The sequence below is a fragment of the Alligator mississippiensis genome, chromosome 2 (assembly GCF_030867095.1).
Source record: "Alligator mississippiensis isolate rAllMis1 chromosome 2, rAllMis1, whole genome shotgun sequence".
NCBI lineage: Eukaryota > Metazoa > Chordata > Crocodylia > Alligatoridae > Alligator > Alligator mississippiensis.
Genome location: NC_081825.1, coordinates 106,028,069 through 106,042,933, shown reverse-complemented (window position 1 = coordinate 106,042,933; position 14,865 = coordinate 106,028,069). Strand labels below are relative to the sequence as shown.

Below are 14,865 nucleotides of genomic sequence, written 5' to 3'. Positions count from 1 at the left end.
CCATCATCTAGATATATTTTATCCTCAGCTTTCTCAAAACTAACTGTGAGCAGATGGAACCTCAGGTTTGGATACCAGCATTATAATTCCTCAACTAAGTCAAAATCTCGAATTAATTCTGAACAACACTGAACTCAAAAGAAGAAACTAAAATACATTCACAAGAAGACTGCACTAATTTTTTAAAGATGTCATGCAAAAGTAAATTAGGCTCAGCAGAGCCATCAGCTTATAAAGTAGTTATATTAAAAAGCAAAATACCAACAACAAAAAAAGGGATGTCTGAAGTAATAATGTCTTCTTTAGCCTTTTTCTTCAGGAACTTGGTTTTACTTTCACAATCAACTATTGTATTTACTCAAATACAACATGCACATGTTTCTAAAACTGGCTACTTGAAATGGGAACACGTCTTAAATGAGGAAGTGCAGGAATAAAGAGCCTGATCCTGTTGGAGCCAAATACTCCAACCCCTGTTCTCAAGTGGTGTTGACAGCAGTGGAGTCAGCAGGGGACTCACCCAGCTTGAAATAAGCTTCCCTTATTTCCTTGAAAAGAAGAGCCGGGAAGTCTGGCTCTAAGAGGATCAGGCACTGACTGACTTGTTTGTCAGGAACCCATTGGCTGGGCTGAACTGTCCAATCCCTCTTCTCTTCTCAAGCTAAAATGGATGAGCAGACAACATCTCCTGGATAGGACAGGACAGGACAAGATAGCTGCTGGCCGCCCACCCAGCTCAGCTTGAGAAAAAAAATGGGGGCTGAGGAATTCAGCAGAGCATGCTGCATCCTGCAGCGAGGGAGTTAACAAAGAAGTCACAAGTTGTCGCTCCCCATCTTATGCAGCTGCCTGTATTTTCTCTGCAAAAATACTCTATTTCCCAGTATTTCAAAGGAAAGATTTTTTTCCTTTTCATTCTACATTTCAAAAACAAGGTGCACATATTTTGGGTGCATGTGAGAAAATATGGTATATGTGAAAATTGGACTTTAAAAATTGTGGATAATGAATATCAATGATAATTGATAATTATTACATTTCCCAATTCCTATGTTAACTGTCCTACATATATTTAAATCTATGGACATGCAACAGAGTTTTAATTGGATTTCTCATGTGTTATATAAATCAGTGGATAACTGCAAATATATTTACTGAATTTGGTAACATGGTATGGCCTATACAATGTCATATTCCACATTATCCTAAAAAGCTTATCAAGCTAGCAGTATTAAAGAACACCAGCTTCCATAGCCAACAGCAAACAAAGAAGTGATGTTTGTGAGTAGCCTTCACATTGGTCTCTGGCTCCCCAAGCCTGAATGTCCAGGTACCTACCCATTTATTGCTGGGTTTTTCGGTGATAATCTACAGTGTGAATCCAGCGTGAGACTCAAAGTCATATTTCAGGAGTTACAGTTGGACACCTTAACTGCTCGGTTACCATACCTCTCATTGCTAAATTACTGTTAATTTGATAAGTTTAATTTACTCATTTTTTTCTAATTAAAATCTAGGTTTCAATCCACAAAGGCAGCCCCATCAGTAATAGTAGGGATCCATGCAAATCCTAGTACCCATTCTTGTGAACTGGACATTAGGATACATTGCCAAAGCTATTCTGTGAAAATCTGGTGCTGCAGAAGTCACTGGCAATGCTCCCAATGACTTGAATGGCAACTGGATTTCAATCAATGCATCCAGTTGTGGTGGATAGTTCAAGACAAATCAAATGGTAGTTTAATACAACATAGAACCAAACTGCCATAGAGAAGAGACAAATGTTCTATTTAGCCTAGTATCCTAGTAAAAAAATAAAGACTAACAGTAAATAGTACAGAAGAGGCAAAACACACAAAAATACCATCTATTAATTATACAATATGCTGGTAGGGAGATTAAATTAAGTCTGATAACATATTTCTTATGTGGTAAAATCTATTGATGTCAATGGAAATTTTGCCTACAAAAGGGCTTGAGGCTCAGGGACTATTCCCTATATCAAGTTGCTGATCATTATCCCCCCCCCCAAGCCTGATTAATAGCTTAGACACTAGCAAGAATGAAAAATTACAGTATAACTTTGAACACTGTAACAGTGAATTCTCTCTCGTGTGTCTTCTCCTTTTTATAAGCTAAACAAGCCATTTACAACAGGATTAGCCTGCTTCAGTGATTTCTATCAGTTAAAGAAATGTTGCATGAAAAAGTGTTTCTCTCTTTTAAATTTGTCGCCTTTTAATTTCAGCGTCCCCTTGTTCTTTTGTTATGGGAAAAAGCAAAAGCAAGCATCTGATTGGCCATCACTGTACTATTCATTTTTTATGTCTCAAACATATGTCTTTTTATAAGCATCTCCTTAACTAGGTCATCCTAGCCTTCTAAATGTCTCCTTGCTTGGTCACCCCTAATGCTTCTCATAATTTCCACTGCCCTTCTCCCGTTCCTTTCTCTTTCTACCATGTCTTTTCTGATGTAACATGAGTAGAGCTGAACACAACATTCATAGTTAGGAATACAATGTACCTTTTTGTTTAGATTATGTCACTTTAATATTTTTTTCTGTAAAGTTTTGTATACCCTTTTTAATACAGTCTAATAGTTCATTTGCTCTGACTGCTACTGAGAACTTTAAAATGTCTTCACTAAACAAATCTTTAATCACAGATGATACCACAGATATCACAAGTCAGAGTATTTTAGTGTAAATACTATTAAATGCATAGCATTGTGTGTCCTACAATGCACATCAGAACATTTTTAGATACTCTAAAGTTTTCAAAATTGCTGGCCAATGATTGTTTCCTTTGTTGTTCATCGCATAGTAGAGCCTATGGCCCTGACTGGCCATCACTGTACTATTCATTTTTTAATTGTGTTGAAATGTGTTTCAGCTTCCAAGGCACCAGCATAATCAAAATAAGGTATACATTATTCCTTCTAAGTGCACTGCAACCTGAGGTTCGGATGCTGCAAACATTCATTCAGGCACATGCAGGTATTTATTCACATGAATTAAGTTATACATGCGCACATGGACGACATATAGTTCTGCTTAACAACTACCAATTATCTTGCTATATCAGCATGTGGATTCCATTCTATCTTCTGTCATTACTGAACTGAAAGAGTAAATTCACAACATTTCCTAAATCTTTGATAATTTCTAGCATACTCCAGCTTCTTTCTCTTGCCACATTTATTCCTCTCACCCCACCAAAATACAAAATGATGTTTCTTTCACTGACTTCATTCAGGTTGGATGGAATTGCTGATACTCTCTTAGGAAAGGCTAGGATCTAAAATGACCTGGATAAATTGGAAAAATAGTCCAAAATCAATCAGATAAACTTCAACAAGGCGAAGTCCAAGTCCTGCACTTGGGATGGAATAATTGCACGCACAAATACAGACCGCAGAATGACTAGGCTGCAGTATTGCAAAGAAGGGCCTGGGAATTACAGTGGACCGTGAGCTAAATGTGAGCTAACAATGTGCTCTTGTTGCAAAGAAGAAAATCCAACAGTATACTGGGTTGTATTAACAGAAGTGACTCCAGCAAATCAAGAATCGAGTGATGCTTCCTCTCTACTCAGCACTGGTGAGGCCTTACTTAGAGTACTATGTCCAGTTTTGGGCACCGCATTTCAAGAAAGATGTGGACAGATTGGAAAGAATCCAATGGAGAGTGACAAAAATTATTTGAAGTCTGGGAAACATAATTATGAGGAAAGGCTGAAAGAACAAGGATTATTTAATCTGGAAGATTGAAGGCTGAGGGTGAGGGATTTGATAACAGCCTTCAAATACCTTTAAGGTAATTACGAAGAGGATGGCAGTAGACTTCTCTCTGTGACTGTAGGTGACAGGACTAGAAGCAGTGGTCACAACTGCAGTAGTTTCATAGTTGGTAGGGTCGGAAGGGACCTGAGTAGATCATCAAGTCCAACCCTCTACCATGGGTAGGAAAGAATGCTGGGGTCAAACGACCCCGGTAAGGTGTCTGTCTAGCCTCCTTTTGAAGACCCCCAGGGTAGAAGCAAGCACCACTTCCCTTGGATGTGGGTTCCAGATCCTAGCTGCCCTGACTGTGAAGTAGTGCCTCCTGATATCTAGCTTGAATCTACTCTCCATCAACTTATGACCATTATTCCTTGTTACTCCCAGTAGTGATCGGGGGAACAGGGACTCTCCCATTGCCTGCTGGTCTCCTTTGGCCAGTTTACAGATGGCCACCAGATCCCCTCTCAGCCTTCTCTTGTGGAGGCTGAACAGGTTCAGGTACCATAGCCTCTCCTCGTAGGGCCTGCCCTGCTGCCCCCTGATCATGTGAGTGGCCCTCCTCTGGACCCTCTTGATGCTATCCACATCCCTCCTAAAGTGTGGCGCCCAGAACTAGACACAGTACTCCAACTGCGGCCTGACCAACGTCATATAGAGGGGGAGGATCACCTCCTTGGACCTGCCTGTGATGCATCTATCCATGTGTGACAAGGTGCGGCTAGCTTTCCTGACTGCATCCCCACATTGGCAGCCCATGTTCATCTTGGAGTCTATAATGACTCCAAGATCCTTTTCTGCCTCTGTGCTGATGAAAAGGGAGTTCCCCAGCCTGTAGGTATGCTGCTGGTTCTTCCTCCCTAGGTGCAGTACCCTGCACTTGTCAGTATTGAATTCCATCTTATTCTCATCCACCCACCCCTGTAACCTGTCCAGATCCAACTGCAGCCTGTCCCTTCCTTCTAGCATGCCCACTTCTCCCCACATCTTAGTGTCATCTGCGAATTTGAACAAGGTGCTTTTCACCCCCTCATCCAAGTCACTGATGAAGATGTTGAACAGTGCAGGCCTGAGGACCGAGCCCTGGGGGACCACACTGCCCACATCTCTCCAGATCGAAAATGACCTGCCCACCACCACTCTCTGGGTACGGCCCTCCAGCCAATTGGTGACCCATCTGACTGTGTAGGCATTGACACCACAATCTCCTAATTTTGTAATGAGAATGGGGTGAGAGACAGTGTCAAAGGCCTTCCTAAAGTCCAGAAAGACTACGTCCACCATGACACCTGCATTCAAGGATTTTGTGACCTGGACATAGAAGGCCACCAGGTTGGTCTGACAGGACCTGCCTCTAATGAACCCATGTTGGTTGCCCCTAAACATACACTCCCCTGCTTGCCCCTTGCAGATGTGCACCTGGATAATTTTCTCAAAGAGCTTCCCCAGGATCGAGGTAAGACTAACAGGCCTATAATTTCCTGGGTCCTCCTTCCTCACTTTTTTGAAAATGGGGCCCACATTGGCCCTTTTCCAGTCCTCTGGCACCTCGCCAGAGCACCACAAATGTTCGTAAAGCTGCACCAGGGGTCCCGCAATGACCTCTGCTAATTCCCTCAGCACTCTGGGGTGGAGATCATCAGGACCTGCTGATTTGAACACGTCCAGTCCCACCAGAAGTTCCCCAACTAGGTCCTCTCTGACCCTGGGCCTGGCTGTGCCTCCCCTGGGACCATCAGGGATCCTGGTGGGAGGGATGACCTGGTCCCTGCTCAGAAAAATGGAGGTAAAGAAATTGTCAAATAGGTTAGCTTTGTCATCTGGTGAGACCACCAGATTTCCTAGCGTGTCCTGCAGATGCCCCATGTTACCCGGAACCTTCTATTTAACCCCTATGTATTTAAGAAAGGATTTCTTGTTATCCTTGATCCGGGTTGCTAGTCCCAGTTCCATCTCCACCTTGGCCTTCCTAACAGTCCCGTACAATCCCGAGCAATGAGGTATAGTCGTCCCTGGTGATGGACCCTCCCTTCCATTGGGTGTGTGCCTCCTTCTTAGCTTTGAGATGTTTCTGGATGCTTTTGGTTAGCCATGGGGCTTCTGAGCACTCTTGCTCCCTTTGATCCGTGTTGGGATTGCCACTCTTTGGGCTTGAAGGATTGTCTCCTTCAGAAACGACCACTCTTCTTGGACTCCCAACTCCCCTCCCCTCCAGGACCTCAGTGCCTCCCTGACTAGTCTCCTTTGCTCAATGAAATCCACCCTCCTCAAGTCCAGGGCTGCTGTCTTTCTGCAGGCCTTTGCCACCCTCCACTGGATGGTGAATTCCAATAGGCGATGATCACTATCGCCCAGGTGATCAAACACCCGCAGTCCTCTCACCAGGTCATCACTTGTGGCCAGGACCAGGTCTAACAAGGCATTCTCCTGGTGGGACTGTGCACCTCCTCAGTTAGATGGAGGTCCTGTAACACAGCTAGACCTGGCTGACTGCTCTTCCCAGCAAATGTCCGAATAAGTTAGGTCACCCATGATGACCACATCCTTTGACTTAACTGCCTCCGCGAGCTGACCTGAGAATTCCCAGTCTAGCTCTTCTCTCTGGTTGGGTGGTCTGTAGTAGATCCCCACCATTAAATCCCTTTCCCCCCAACCCCCTTGTATACGGACCCAGAGCACTTCAGTTTGCCCCTCCTCTGACCTAGCACTGCTCGTTGAGGATGTGAATTGTTCTTTGACATAGAGCACCAAACCCCCAGCTTTCCTCTTTGTTCTATCCCTCCTGTACAACCTATAGCCCTTGATGTTCGCTGCCCAGTCCTGCATTGGATCCCACCACATTTCAGTGAGCCCCACTATGTCTGGGTTTATGTTAGCTAGCAGGAGGGCAAATTCCTCCTGCTTGTTCCCCAAGCTATGAGCATTAGTGTATAGACATTTAAGGCCTCCTGAAGGTATATGAACTGCCCCCCTAATCCCAGAACTATCCGGGTCTCTTACCTGGGTATTTCTTGTGCTCGTCATCAGTCTTGGCTGGGCTGTTCTTGTAGGAGACACTTGGTTTGGTGTTCTGAGGCTCCCTCCGACCTCATCCTCCCCTTCCCCCAACAAGCCTAGTTTAAAGCCCGCTGAAGGAGATCAGCCAACCTGAAAGAGAACACATACTTACCTTTGGGGGAGAAGTGAAGCCCATCCCACCCAAGCATGTCTCTCATCTAGAGAGACATGTAGAGGACATTTAGATTACAGATTAAGAGCTTTCTGACTATGAGAGTGGTGAATCATTGGAACAGACTACCTAGAGAAATTATGGAATCTCCATCCCCAGAAATGAACAAGAACAGGTTAGGCAGACACTTGTCTGGGATGATTGAGTCAGGAATGAACCTGCCTTGAGCAGAGACCTGCACTAGATGACCTCATGACGTCCCTTCCAGACCTACCTTCCTATGATCTTGTGATTGCTTCTCTGCCTCAAAGTATTTATTGCTCTCAAAGATTAGAAGAGTGAAGGGTAACCTCATATTTTTCTTTTAACTATACAGAATGATGCTTTTAGCTTACCTATCTTTAATGTAATGTGTTTAGCTTTATACAGTCTTTTGATATCTATAGCCCTACATAGATATAAATACGGCTATATAGACACTATATATAAACACATGTGTACATTTTATCATCATTGCTTCTCCTAGGAATTAGAAGTGGCTTGCTGCTCTCTGCTTTTTATTGCATTACTCTACTGTTGTTTCATAAGCTTCTTGAAGCTGGGACCGTCTCTTTGTTATGTTTATGGAGCACCTAATATAACAGTTTTGAGCCATTTACGTTATGCCACAATAAAAGCAGCAAATAACAGCATACTTTGGGGAAATGGCATGATAACAGATACTTGAAATGCATTTCAGCTTCACAAAGTTTTGGGTGTTGAAGAGGTTGTTTGGGGTTTGTTTGCACACTAGTAACTTTAAAATATCTGATCACAGCAGAGCTAAACATGGCATCATGTTTTCCAGGTACAGCACAATTGCAGACAATCAAAGGTGAATCAATTAAAGTCATAGCGCTTGCAGTGGTAGAACCCCAGCTATGAATTCCTTACAAGAACATACCACAGTGAACTCAATAGATTTAGTCTATTTTGTCTGCATATGAACACACTAGTTTTTCAGGAAGATGTCTCCAAAAGTAATACCCTATAATAACAGCACTATTGAAAAAAAAAACAACTAAACAATCAAAAAAAATCACACACCTTGCTTATAAACCTCAGAGACAAATATTCTGTTAGGGACTCTGGTATTACCTATTTTCTACAATACCTGCCTACATAAGTGATGATTTAGAAATACCACAGATAAATAATAGTGAATAATATGGTGCAAATGGAAGTCAAACATACAGACAGAAATAATTAATATCTTTAGGAGTTAATGAACAGCAAATGCCCATGAAGGAAAACCATTTATAATTAGGTTGCTTAGACCTATTGGAAAGTAATAGGATTATTCATGTTTTAAGTTTATTTGTGTTTAAGTGCCTTCCCAGATCAGGTTAAGATTTGTGCTATGGTTTTTCAGGAGAGAAAGCATCAAACATCCCATTATATATCATTCACTGAGTCAGAACCAAAACAACAAACAACCTACAAAACATCAGGACAAAAAACCTGTAAGCTGTCCAATGGGAGAGCAGCAGAAACAGTAACTGCAGCATCTCATATCTGCACACTGTTCAGGCAACCATCTGTATGGACCCATTTTTTTAAGCTTAAAAATGCCAGGATGAAAATCAGCATTTTTAAACGTTTTTGCATTTCTTCAAACATAGGGAAATAAAATCACAAAGCAATTAAATTGAACAAGTTTGAGGGATTTGGTGGGGCAGGAGTATTTTAAATATTGAATTTTATTGACCTTTAGTGTTTTATATAGAAAATTCACAAACACACATTTTGGAAATGGCTAGGTGGTCATTTTAAAGAATTTTTTTTTTTAAGTTATGAGAAGTTTGTAAAACAATAGATCCTCAGGGAGGGTTTTTTGTAAACCAAGTATGGTGACCAGGCAGGTATGAAGCATAACAACACGTCTCCTTGTGGTTTTCTGTAACTGCAGCCTATTTTTTCCCCATAAATATTCATAATTCTGCTGAAGCCCCCATTGGATATGTAAAGGGAAGTCTGGTTTGTGTGCGAAAAAAAAATAAGATTCAGATCCCAATAAGGGCAAAAAGATTCTAATAGAGATAATATGTATAGCAGATGCCTTTTGCATGACACTGCTCTATACCTGTTTCTGAAAAGTAAAAAAAAATTTTTTTTTCAAAATAACAGAAAAATAAATGACTATTGAATCTACTAAAGTCTAACTATTACAAAAGAAAACAGAGTCGTAATTTTTACCCTTAAGTATCTGGCAGAGAGGAGGTTTCAAAAGCATGTGGTGTTGATCTAATTCTGTGCTCTAATTCAAGGGGGTGGTGGGACGGGAGGAGAAAGAAGAAATTACTACAGATTTCCAAAGAAGCATGATAAGTCTTCGGTGCTTTTGACCTTCCCATCTTCTAGACACAGAAGCTTACAAATAAACATTCAATTATAACACCTTTACTACTAGCAAATGGAAATAAAAAACAAGAACATGGAAAAGAATAAGGTTAATTTCCAGGCCAGTCAGACAACAGGTTCACTTGCAGACAGTTCTGACCAGGTGACACATTTTCTTTGGAACACAAATTCAGCAATTTGCAAGAAATGATTTTATGGTGGACAATCAGAAACACCTACCTCCCAATCCTGTGCATGCACCAAAGCCTTCCTGGGCCATCCAACTTTTTTTTCAATGACAGCAGAGATTGGAACGAGCCCTTTTCATAAAATGTCCATTAGGAGACAGTCATCCTGTTGATTAACCACATGCCAGAGAGGAACATCAGGAAGTAGAAGTCAAACATTCAGGAGTTAAAAAGAAATAAAGCAGGAGGGAAAAGCTGTGGAACCCAGAGGAGGCAAAGAGCAGAGTCCATTGTAGGTAATGCTATACACATCTGAAGTGTTCTTTCTACCAAGTATTCAAATACTACATAAAAGAGAAATAAGATAACCAGCATTCAAGCACTACATTAAAGGGAAATAAGAAAATAAGACTTAAATAACTTTATAGTATATATTTTTACTTACTCTTGCAAAGGGGCTGACCTGATTTGATGAAGACAGTAGGAGTGGGAGTCTTCATTCTCTACCCTTAGAAATACAACTCAGTAAATCTGTTCTATAACTCACACAGTATGCAATTAGTCAGTAACAGGCCAGTACTCCCTACTTCACCAACATTTAAATGACAAAATGAATAAATCTATATTATTCATTTGGACTAACAAAAATAGAAAGTATCTTACAATACCATTGAAAGAAACCACTGTTGCATAATATCTCCTGCTTTGAAATCAATAACTTTGCTTTGCTTTGGCTTTTATGTAGCAGCAGGAGACCATTACCCTGTGACAATGTTCTTCCATTTACATCACCTCTTTAAAAAGTAGAAAGAACTCCTTTGGCAGGACTTTACCAGGAAATATTGATTTAACATGGGGGGGGAAACCCTGACTCTTTCACTATTTACAATCGGCCCTAACCAACCAACTAACAGGAGCAGTAAAGCAGTATAATGCTTCTCCAGGGTGACTTATTTTAATGAAGTGCCATATTATAGACTAAAAATCTTTTGTGAAGTTAGAGTGTGGCCAGTGTTTGCTCCTAAATAGCCTCTTTGAATAATTAGGATTTGCAATGTGCAAAACACAATCCAATTAACTGAGATAAGTCCATGTGATTAAAGTCAGACTGACAGTATTCCTCTCATAGTTCATCAGTAGCTTTACTAAGTAGGACATGGCTGAGCAGGGTTATCTGACCTTGCCTCAGCCAGTTTAGATTACATTTTACTCCTCTGAATTCTAAATTACCCTCACTACTTGCTTGCTTCTGTTCTGTACTGCTTACTATTTTTTAAGCTTTTTTATTTTGTTCCTTTGTAAAGCCCGGCCAGAAGCCATCAACAATCATCAAGTCCCCAGTTTTCATGATGCCCTAGAAAAGAGGATGAAGGGAGAAAACACTGGAAATATAAAGAGCTGCTTTCAACAGGCATGTTTTTCCCCTTGTTCTTTAAGTTTACTACAGTATTAAAATCTTCACAAAATGTTTATCCGTCTGTCTAGAAGCAGTTCAGAGATTTTTCCGACCATCTCTTCTCACAAATTGTAAAGACAATGGCAAGTAGTGTTGTGAATGTTGCTCAGCAGCATTTTACTAATAACAACAGAGAAGCTGCAGCATGTAGGACAACATCAGTGATTCAGTCTCTGATGTTGTAATCCTGATCCAAAGGTCCTTTACAGCTGTTCGATTGTTGATCATCAAGTTGATGACACATTGTGCTTTAGCACATAACAGCAAAGACCATGAGAAGGTCTTCCCTGTTACGTGCTATAACTGGGGAGCAATATTCTGCAGCAGAATATTGCTCCCCAGTCTGGAACAAAAGCATGAACACAAAGATTATCGATACACAGTTAAATGCAGCTATGTGGATTATATCAGGAGTGCTAATAAGTACGCCACTGCCATGGCTTCCAGTCCTAGCAAACATTGCTCCCCCACAGTTCCACTGTGACGCCGCATGCATGAGGGACTACCATAAGGCCATTGGTAACCCAAACCTCCCAACCAACAAGAACATCACAATGCTACTACCAAGTAGGCTCAAATCTAGAAAACCCTTCTGAAAATGCTCCAAGAAGCTGTATGATGATAACAAGGGCATTGAAGAACAATGGAGGGAAGCCTGAGCAAATACCAAACTGCCACAAAAATATCTCATCAGCAACCCTACGATCCCCCAGCCAGGATTTGACCTACTGAGAAAGATTTGGTCCTCTCTGAATCACATCCAGACACTTCATGGAAAATATGGCCACCTACTCCATAAATGGAAAATCAAAGAGAGTCCGTGTTGCAATTGTGGTGCAATTTTTCAGATGGCGCAACACATTGTGAATGAGTGCCCAATTAGATAATTTAATGGCAATCTAAAATCAACCCATGCAGCTATCCCTGAAGCAGTCAAATGGTTATCAAATTTAGATATTAATCTATTAAGATTGCAATCCTAAAATGTAATATGAAAGAGAGAGACAGAGTAGTTCATTCTTGGGAGAAACATCCAGCAGGTGATAAATCCAGTCATTTACTGTCTCACTATGCTATGTGTTAAGGTTGTTCTTTCCAGACTGTTTTATGGAGATGACTGCTGTATTTGTTATCAGTGAAGTCAAGGGGAAAGACACTACCATTAAGTAGAACAAAAGAAAAGGGTGTACCTGGTAAAGTTTTCCCCATAACTCTGCAGCTGTTTGCCTTACAATGACTCTGACAAAGTTTAAGACTCAAGGATAAAGTAAATACTTGCCTGAAGGCAATGAAAAGTAAATGGTTTCCATAATACAACAGTCTTCTGTTGGAAGGACTTCTAGGAACTCTAAACTATTATAAAAATACTGTCAGATTAAATTTTACTGGGGATAATGCAGTACTTCATGGGTTAGGCATCACATAGAATCCTGAAGCTTTGTTACATACAGCACTTACTGTTGAAAGAACAAAATAACTGTTTTTCACACCAATTTCTAGCTTAGCATCAAAATTCTGGTCCATATATTTATATAGCGTGACAGTCATGGCTTGTAAACAAGAATATTGAATGAAAACTAATTGCACATATTTCATTTTTTTTCAGGCAGCATGATTTTTTTTAAACTGGCACTTAAAAGAATCTGGTGGTCCTGTCAAGGTTATGCAAATCCCACATCAATCTGTTAGCTTCAAGATGTTTAGTAAGCATTTTCGAAAGTAAAAGCCATGCACCACACTCGCTCTATTCCTCTCCCCTTCTTCCGTCTGCTCCTCTGTTACTTCCCCCTCCTTGTGTTTCAATATTTTAGCTCTTTGGCATCCAACTGCCAATTAGGACAAACTCCATGTGGATTTAGTAGCTTGGCCAGCATCTAAATTAACTAAGTTAACTCAATTAACCAGGTTAATTTTCACTTGTGTCCTAGATCAAGATAGATTTCTAGATGTAAAGGACCTCATGTTAACTTGCTGCTCTGCTCTAAGATTTCCTTTAATACCCAAACCTTTCTGTATTCCTTGGTGCAGAAATCACAGAATCATAAAAAATTAGGGTTGAAAGGGACCTCAGGAGGTCATCTAATCCAACCCCTGCTCAAAGCAGCACCAGCCCCAACTAGATCATCCCAGCCAAAGCTTTGTCTAGCTGGGTCTTAAAAACTTCCAAGGGTGGAGATTCCTCCACCTCTCTGGGTAACCTGTTCCACTGTTGTACTATCCTCCTCATAGGAATATTTTTCCTAATATCTAACCTAAACTTCCTTTGCTGCAGCTTGAGACCACTGTTCCTTATTCTGTCATCTGCCACCACTGATACAGTCTAGCTCCATCTTCTTTGTAACCACCCTTCAGGTAGTTGAAGACTGTTATTTAATCCTCCCTCAGTTTTCTCTTCTCCAGACTATATAAACCCAGTTCCCTCAGCCTCTCCTCATAAATCATGTGCCCCAACTCCCTAAACATTTTTGCTACCCTCTCATGGCCTCTATCCAGTTTGTCCACATCCTGTCTTTAGTGGGGGGGCCCAGAGCTAGACACAGTACTCCAGATGTGGATCCACCAGTGGCACACAGAGAGGAATAATCACTTCCCGCAATCTACTGGAAACGCTCCTACTAATTCAGCCCAGCATGCTGTTAGCCGTCTTCACAACAAGGGCACACTGTTGGCTCATATTCAACTTATTGCCCGTTGTAACCCCCAGGACATTTTGTGCAGAGCACCTGCTCAGCCAGTCAGTCCACAGTCTGTGGCATGGGATTGTTCTGTCCTAAATTCAGGACCTTGCACGTATCCCTATTGAACTTCATGATATTTATTTTGGTCCAATCCTCCATTTTTTCTAAGTCTCTAAACTCTAGCCCTACCCTTCAACATATCTACTAGTCTCCACAGCTTGGTGTCATCTGCAAACTTGCTGAGGGTGCAATCCACCCCATCTTACAGATCATTGATGAACACACTGAACAAACCTAGCCCAAGGGCTGATCTCTGGGGCACTCCATGTGGTACCAGCTGCTAATTAGACATCAAGTCATTGATTACTACCCTCTAAGCCTGACAATCCAGCCAGTTTTCTATCCACTTTATAGTCCATTCATCCACCCATACTTCTTTACCTTGCTTGCAAGAAAGTTGTGGGAGACCATATCAAAAGCCTTGCTAAGGTTCAAGGTATATCATGTCCACTGCTCTCTCCACATCCACAGAGGCAGTCATCTTGTCATAGATGCATAGGCAACCAGCTCAGTGGCAGGAGGTGGGCAGAGCTGGCACTGCCCTCCAATCAGCTCCGCCAGCCCCACGGAGTGCAGCCTGACAGCAAAAGCAGGGAGAGCCAGGAGATGGTTCAAAGCTGCTCCAGCTGGGCTGCATGGGAAATGGGCTCAGCTGGAAACGGTTTCCGCACCTGCTCTCAGTGGACCAGGCAGGGTAGGGGAATCCAGAAAGAGAAGGGAAGAGGAGGAGTCTTATGTACTTTGGGGAATTTTCTAACGTCTCCAAAGGTTCCTGTGGCATAATCCAGTCTGAAAAGGGATGAAGTTGAACCACTGCACCCTCTGTGGATATCCCTAACAACTAGTAATAACTTGCTCCTTACATGGCATTTAACGCATACAATATACCAATCAGAAATTACAACTGTGTGTGAAAGTGACTGTACAGTGAAGAACTCCACCCCTTGAACACAGCCTGAAAAGGACAAGCACATGAACTCAGGAGCAAGGAAGAGATTGCTCCTTCCATCTACCCTTGTGATACAAATCACCTAAGAGATGAGAACACTCCCCACATAGCACCATTGGGTCTGGTAATATACATAGGAACAAATGTAGCAAATAAAGCAAATATTTGGAGACTACCAGAGTTATTTAATACAATCATGATAAGTT

General features: G+C 41.5%; 1 long non-coding RNA gene across 3 annotated transcripts in view; it reads right to left on the bottom strand.

Moving 5' to 3' along the window:
* Positions 1 to 14,865, bottom strand: part of LOC109283669 (uncharacterized) — a 119,176-nt gene that overhangs the window by 62,842 nt on the left and 41,469 nt on the right. For 2 of the 3 annotated variants that reach the window (XR_009459825.1, XR_002090933.2), the window contains one exon: positions 9,569 to 9,682. This is a non-coding gene — a long non-coding RNA (uncharacterized LOC109283669). Of the gene's footprint in view, positions 1 to 6,780; positions 6,928 to 9,568; positions 9,683 to 14,865 lie in introns of all 3 variants that reach the window. The other variant, XR_009459824.1, reaches the window with a different exon arrangement.